At 57.4% G+C, this 7,599-nt stretch overlaps 1 protein-coding gene across 4 annotated transcripts in view; it reads left to right on the top strand.

The window, feature by feature from the left end:
- Nucleotides 1–361: 361 nt before the first annotated feature.
- Zmiz1 (zinc finger MIZ-type containing 1) overlaps nucleotides 362–7,599 on the top strand; it is a 149,542-nt gene continuing 142,304 nt past the window's right edge. For all 4 annotated transcript variants that reach the window (XM_010617796.1, XM_010617797.1, XM_033766478.1 and 1 more), the window contains exon 1: nucleotides 362–479. The gene's annotated coding sequence lies outside the window, so the exon portion shown is untranslated. The remainder of the gene's footprint in view (nucleotides 480–7,599) is intronic.

Genomic DNA, 7,599 nt, shown 5'->3' with positions numbered 1-7,599 from the left:
AGACGTAGAAGCTTTTGAGCTGGGGCCAAGGGGCCTTGGAATCAGAGAGGTGGGGTCAAAGAGTCATGGTCAGGGACCCAGCCTGTGCCAAGGCTGACATCAGGAGGCGGGGCCGATGGGGCACCATAGTGGGTGTAGTGTCATCTGCTGCTGTCCCATGGCACTTTGGAGGTCACCGGGGCTGGTTCCAGGACCTGAAGGGGAAGTTCAGGAGGCAGGAGGGCAGCACCCACATTCCCAGCTCGATTGTCCAGATGGCCAATCCAGAGGGACCCGGGCTGGTGGCACTTGGAAGTCAGTGGAGGGGAGGGGCTGCCCTCAGGTCAGAGCCTGGAACTCATGGTCCTTTCCTCTCCTGCAGGGCCTGAAGCAACTGTGCTCGGATATAGTGGGGCTGGAGCCACCTCCTCCTTCCCCACTGCCTCCCTTTCCAGACATCTCAGCAACCTGAGCCTTGGTTGGCCCCAGAATCTCAACAGGTAAGGGGATAGTTTGTGCCTGCTGGCTGGGTGGGCAGATAGTGGGTGTGGAAAGGCTCGCTTTGCAGTAAGTAGGCTCTTCTTCCTTGGCCTTCCAGGCGGGACACTGGAAGGGCTGGGCCCTGGCCTGGGACGTGTACATTTGTTTTATTCTATTGCCAACTCCTAGTATAGTTTGGGTGAGCCCAGTCCTTCTGCTGCTGAGAACCTCGATTTTTTAATCTAGTATATAGAAGTAATATTAGTAATGATAACAATAATGATAACATGACACCCAGCCAGGTGTGGTGCATACCTGTAGTCCCAGCACTTGGGATGCTGGGGCAGGAGCACTGTGTGGGTTCTACATAGGAAGTTCCAGGGCAGCCTGAACATAGTGAGACCCTGTCTGAAAAAAAACAAAACAAAGCAAAACACTATGACTTACATAACATTATGGGCATTCACTGTGTTCTCAGTACTGTGCTAAGTACTACACTGTTGCAACTTCATCACCTGAGGCTGTAGTAGTGTAGCTACCATAGCACAGGTGACAAAAGAGCCTCATGTCAGGAGGTGACTTTCCGAGCTCACACACCTGGCCAGGCCTGGGGCTGGCGTCCAGGTCTAGGTGCCCTCGGCCTGACCTGTTCACCCTGCTCTGACCTCGCCTCCCTCCTCCGCAGCTCCTCCTTGGGGATTCAGGTGATTGTGAGTGTCCTGTCTCTAATGCAAGGTATAGGAGCTAAAGGAGCAACCCTTCCCAGGGCACGTGCTGGTTGGCCTGGGCACGTGACTTGTGTGGCATCTACCAGGCCTGGCTCCTGGGTCCCTCGGAGGTGGCGCCTAGGGTCCCCTCTAGGGGAGGGGTATGTTGCTGGATGAAGATCTCTCTAGTTTTGCCTGCCTCCTTCAGTTTCCCAAGTGCCTTTTGCTGTATGCTGACTCTGTACTGGGTACCACAAGGCAGGGGAGAGCGACCAGTCTGACTCTGTGCTCCATGGAAAAGCACAGGTGCTTTGATCCCTGTGATGGGGTGGGCGGCTCCACTGGAGAGCAGAATTCCGGGGAGGTGACCCCAAAGTGAGGAAAAGTGTGAGGAGACAGACAGGGGACGTGTGGGGAAGCATGCCTGGCGGAGGAGTTGGCAAGGGGTTGTGACGGGCCACAGATGTTGGGCTGGATCCCAGGGGTAGTAGGGAGCCATTGAGGGTTCTAAGTCAGGCAGTTCTCTTGAAGGTGTGCTTGAGACAGATCCTGTGACTTCCAGGAAAGGCCACTGGAAGCAGGGGCACTGGTGGGCTGTATTCTAGTCTGGGGTTAGGGGAGGCCGCAGCCAAGAGACCTAAGAGACAGGAAGGGGCGTAAATGGATTAGCAGCTGGCTAGTGGCAGGATGTGTAGCGGGGAAGCTGCCACCATGTGGGGTGGGGCTGATGTTGGAATTCTGAGTGGTGGGCTGGGATCCAGGAGGGCTTCTTGGAGGAGTCGTAACAGGTCATGGCCTAGAAAATCTGAGAGGGCTGAGATTTTCATAGGGAAGAAAATGAATTGGGTGGCACCGTCCTGCATGTTGGCCTGGTTCTCACTTAAAGTCTAGACACATAGCTGGGTGTGGTGGCTCACGCCTGTAATCCCAGCATTCAGGAGGCTGAGGCAGGAGGTTGACTGCAAGTTTGAGGCCCGCCTGGAATACATATAGCAAGACACACTCCGTCACATACATGTATGCACAGGTGTCACTCAGGAGGGTCACATGTGTGCACACTGGCACATGTACATGTGTGCTCACAGATGCACAATCAGGAAGTGAACTGTACACGGGAATGCTCGCGGACACATGGACTGAGGTGCACACAGGGGGGATGTGTTCCAGGGAGCAGGAGCAGGTTGGGGTCGAAGCTTGTCACCTGCAACTTCCAGCAGCCCCCAGGGACCCAAGCAGCTCTAGGCCCAGCCAAGCCATAGCTCTGGGGGCGCTACTGAGGGCAGTCGTGTGACTGGCCATGCGTACACCCTTACCCTCCCTGGGCCCTTGCTTCCTCCCCTGCAGACCCCTGGAAGCTTCCTGGCACCCTTGAGTCATGGGTGAAAGGGTACTGTGGGGCTGCTATGGGTGTCAGAGGCTCTGTCCCTTCACTAAGTCCACCCGGCACCCCACTGGCCACCCCAAGTGGGTGGAGTCTGTCGTTTCTGTCCCTTCCTCCCACTGCTCCACCCAGGTTGACTCCTGGGGGCTCCCTGACCCCCCACCCTTGGAACTCCCATCTCCTCAGGTTGCCTACCACCTTCCTGAACTCCCCAAGAGGGAGATCTTAGTGCACCATTTCAAGTGGGGAAACTGAGGCACACGAGCTCAGGGAGGTTCTCGAGGCCACCTACTCGGTGGTTCAGAGCTGGACCACAGGGTGTCAGTGCCTGTGCTCTTTAACCCAGCAACTTCCCTCAAGATTAGGAAACTGGGTGACCACCTTGCAGATCAGGAGGCTGAGGCCCCAGTGGAGCTTCCCAGCCAGGACGCGGCAGGGACAGAATTGGTGCCTCTGAACTATGCTACACCCTGAGATTGGTTCCCCTCCTTCCTTCCCATGAAGGCCTTCAAGTGGGAGGGGTCCCCAAAGAAGCCCCTGTGGTTGTTGGGGCCCAGACCTGGCCCAGTATCCGAGGCACGTTTGCCATTCTCTTGCAGATAAGGAGGTGTGCTGGGGACAAGTGTGACAGAGGCTTCAGTTATTTTCCAGCCTCCCCCATCTGCCTGCCATCCTGTGTACCTCGGTGACCTGGTGTTTTGTTCTTTTCCAAATCCAGCAGGCTGCATGGGGCTTGGAGGGGCATCACATCTGGATGTGACGAGCTGTTCTTTGTGAAAGGCTCTCAAACGAGGCATGGTGATGCAGGCCTGTAATTCCAGCACCCAGAAGGCCAAGGCCAGAGGATCGCAAGTATGAGGCTGCTGGTGCTGTGTAGTGAGTTCAGCATTAGCCCAGGCTATGCGGCAAGACCTTATCTAAAAAAGAAAAGCACTCAGACACTTCAGATGGGCAAATGAGAGCACACTGCCACGATTAGGGATGCAGGCTTGGCCTGGCTTGGGGTGTTTCCAGCACTGGCACTCCTTTCTTTGTGGCTTCAGATGAGTGATTTAACCTCTTTGCAAAGTCGAAACTGCTGGCGGTCACAGATGGAGGTGCAGGCTGGGACTGACCCAAGCCTTGGGTACGTGGGCCGTGGTTCCTGGGGGAGAGGCGTGGCTGGCGAGGTCTTAAACAGAGCTGGGTTGGGGTGGGTGCATCTGGGGTGCCCAGGAGAGGACCCAGCCACTGCTTAGCACTAGGACAGCCCCAGGGGCTGGCTGTGCACTGCAGCCCGCCCCCCTGTCAGCTGTCAGGAAACGTGGGTAGGGAGGGGCTGGCTGCAAGGGCCAGGTGCTTAGGCCAGCTCGGACTCCAGCCCCGCCTTGTCGTGGGCGTGCAGGACTGGGATTCCAGGCGCAAGTGAAGAGCCTGTCAGTCTGCAAGCCAGCTGAGAATGCACAGCCCCCCCCCTGCCCGCCCCACCACCCCACCCCAGCCCAGGGCTGGAAATAGTCCCAGGCCTGCTTCTCATTCCTGCCCAGAGGGGGATCATCTAGGCGGCCCGCCCGGAACTGTCCTTTTCTATCACCACCGACCTGCTATGTGACCTTAGATAAATTTCGCTGCCTCTCTGAGCTGCTGTTTGTTAGTCGACACAAGTCAGGTAGTCACAAAGTACATTGTTCAAGGCCAGGGACAACCCAGTGACACTGGGATTATCCTATCGTGCAGGTGTGGAAACTCAGAAGAGAGAGGTTAGGACACTTAGCTAGGGTCCTAGAGCTGTTGGTGGTACAGAATTGGGTCCAGTTTTATCTGCGGCTGTACTGAGTTTTCCCTGTGGTGTCCCACTGCCTGGCATAGGATCTGGTGTGCTCCTGGGAGGTCTGTGGGCTCAGCCCTGTGCGCTGCAGCTCATGATCATGGAGGAAAGGGGAGAGCCCAGCCCCACTGGGCCGAGATCACAGAGCCCACGGGATGACAGCCTGGGTACCCTGCGAAGGGGAGGCATATGCGTTCCTGGGTTTCCTGGGGTCTCTGCACTCAGCTCCTGGGGACCTCAAAGGCTGGACACAGCCGAGCCTGGATTCTGCAGGGCGGGGAGTGGAGTGGCTATCTGGGTGCTGGCAGGACTTACCTCAGCCTACAATCTGGGCAAGCTGAGGCAGGATCTGTAATCCTAGCCCTTGGGAGGCTGAGGCAGGAGGATCACTGCACAAGTAGCCCTCGGGTTGCAAGCCCAGAGGTCAGAGGCCGACATCACACCTCAAGTCCAGGCCTGGTTTGAGAGCCTACAGGTGCAAGGGGGTGAGGAAGGACACTGGACTCCAGAAATCAAGGACTGCCTGTGTCCCTCATCAGCCCCCTGGGCCAAGCTCAGCAGAGTGCCCAGGTGGCCACAAGATAACATCCACACTACCCAGGGAAAGGGGAACTCTGATGGGCCGTGGGCAGTCAGGGAGGGCTACCCGGAAGAGGTAGGACTGCAGCTGGGCCTCAGAGCATGAGCCAGATAGTAGTGAGCTGAGCCTCAGCCCCTCAGCCAGGACAGGGTGGCAAACTGCATAGACAGGCGGCAAAGGAAAGGCGATGCCCCCTGGAGGCCAGACAGGGCCAGGAAAAGAAAGTTCCTACCTTGTTTCTTCTGTGCCACGTGTCCCTGAGCAGATCACTGCCCCATCTTCCTGCCTCAGTTTCCCTCAGATGTCACTGAGCTGCATCTAGGAGTCCCAGCAGGGCAGCACTTTGTTGGGGGGGGTCTACCTTTGGGCAGGTGTGAGCTGGTACTAGAGTGTGAAGCTGAGGCCTTGTCTGGATGGGAAGAGTTGCCCTGAGATTCCTGGGGTTGCCATCCTGGGTCACCTGGGAGGACAGGCTGAGACCCCTGCTGCAGACCCACCTGTGGGCCAGGGACCCGGCCTTCCTGTTAGCGATGGGATGGGGGTGGCTCCCCACAGCTGCAGTGCAGACACGATGCCCTGTTTGGCCTCCCGTGCCACTGCCAGGCCTGCAGTCTGCCCAGTGCCCCGCTGGACCCATTCCGAGTATTTGCTGAGCTTCCAGTGTCCCACGATGGCCTCCTTACACTCCTCTCCTATCAGCAAAGCACAGCCACTGGCTCCTGGACTCCATGTGCCCAGGGCAGTGTGCCCAGCAGTCAGCTCTGGCTGCCCAGTTCCTGCTCAGGAAGCACAGTTTGTTTCTGAGCTACTATAGCAGCCACCTCAAAGTGAGAGGTAGCAACTCTCCCTGAACTCGGAGTTTCTTTGTGATCCCAGAATATTACTGCCCTCCTCATATCAGGTGGGCATAGGGGGCCCCCACTCCAGTGGGGTACACTAGAGTCAGAGAAGGTGTGACATTTGATCAGGGTCACACAGACAAGCCGAGACCGAAGGCCAGGGTTCAGGGACCTGGTCAGGCTCCTCTGGTACCAAGTCAGTGCTTCCTGTCCAGGGCCAGCACACAGGTGTGCCAGGGAGGAGGCTGCTGGCTGGAGCTGCCGGGTGAGCAGGAGGCACTGTTTTCCCTCTGGGGCTCCAGCTGCTTTAATTGGCCGAGTCTGCGGTGGCGCTGACATTTACCTGGTGGGGAGAAGGGCCTCTCCCTCTTGAATCAGGATGCTAAAAATAACCAGGTCCAACTTCCCAGGGCCCCTACCCCACCACCGCCTGCCTGTCGGCCTGGGCGACCTTTCTCCTGGGTGCTGGAAGCTAATTGCTTGCAGTGCCTGTGGTTTCTGGAGCAGAGGCTTCCTGGGGGCTGGAGCAGGAGTGGCTATGTCAAGAGGGGCCCGCAGGGCCTGCCTCCCCCAGGGATCCGTGCGATGGGGCCCTGCCTGCACCTCACTTCCTCTTCCTCCTTGGGACAGTTTGTGCCCAGGACGGCCTCCCAGACCTCTTCCCTGAGCTACCAGGATCCCCCGGGCTCCTGGGATCTGGGGCAGGGCCATGCACCTCCCATGCTGCACTGCGGCTGAGCCAGCCATGCCCAGCGTGACCCCTGGCCTGGTTCCTCCTGGCTCACCAGCCACCAAGAGGAGGCCAGACCTGGAGCTGGACTCTGTGCCACCATTGCCCATTTCTGACCCCCGACTTCTCATCTCTGGCATGGGTATCACCACTCAGCTGTGGAGTGTGGCAAGAAGGACAAGAAGGAATGGAGGCAGGTGTCCACCTTGGTGATTCCCTTTCCGTGGGAACCTAATCAATTAGATTGATCCATTTGGACAGGAAGAGGAAGGTCTTGAAGACCCAGGCTAAGGATCGGTGACTTGGTTTCCTAAAATAACATTTTTGTCTATTTCCTGGGAACCCTGAAGTCCCTACATGCCTGCTAGCCAGTTCTTGCCCCGGGTCAGTGTGACCCGAAGCCCATGGACGCTGGCCTTCCTCCAGTGGACATCTAGCTTTGGAGTGTGCCCAGTGGAAACAGAGGTGGTTTCCGGGCTTGGGACTTGCCAGCTGTGAGGCTGGGCCTACAGCATAGCCCCTGCGTCCCTCGGTCTCTGCACTTGGAAATAGAGATGATGATAGTTCCTATGCTAGAAGTACCGTGAGGGTTAAATTAGCAATGTTTGTCTAGGCCTTAGGCGAGGGCCTGGCACTGGCAAGCATGGTACATGCTGGCTGGTCCTGGAAGCAGTGAGAATTGTCACGCTGCTGGTGGCAATGACAGCAGCCACCTGCCGTGTGCCGAGTGATCAGTGTCACATGCTGTATGCACTTTGTGGGCATCATCAAATTCAGCCTTCCCTTAGCCATACCCAAGCTCCACGTTCCAGAGGAGACTGAGGCACAGAGATCACACTCAGTCTGAAAATGGTGTGAAGGAAACCAGAAGTCAGAATCGGCCAGTTTTAGCACAGAGAACTTCGAATCCTGGAGACCTCTCCGGGGTAAACCAGGATGGTGACCACACACGCAGCCTGTCTCAGTGCCCTGGCCTCGGTCCCAATCTTACAGGCCCCCTCCTTGGCTCTCTCCTGGGCTCTCTGTGCCCGGCAGTGCCCTGCAGTTGGCTGAGAGCTTCTGGGCTGCCCTTCACCGGGCCACAGTCTCCCTGTTT

This window comes from Fukomys damarensis, unplaced genomic scaffold (assembly GCF_012274545.1).
Source record: "Fukomys damarensis isolate Sample0158 unplaced genomic scaffold, DMR_v1.0_HiC HiC_scaffold_20, whole genome shotgun sequence".
Taxonomy (NCBI): domain Eukaryota; kingdom Metazoa; phylum Chordata; class Mammalia; order Rodentia; family Bathyergidae; genus Fukomys; species Fukomys damarensis.
This window is presented reverse-complemented; position numbering and strand designations above follow the sequence as displayed.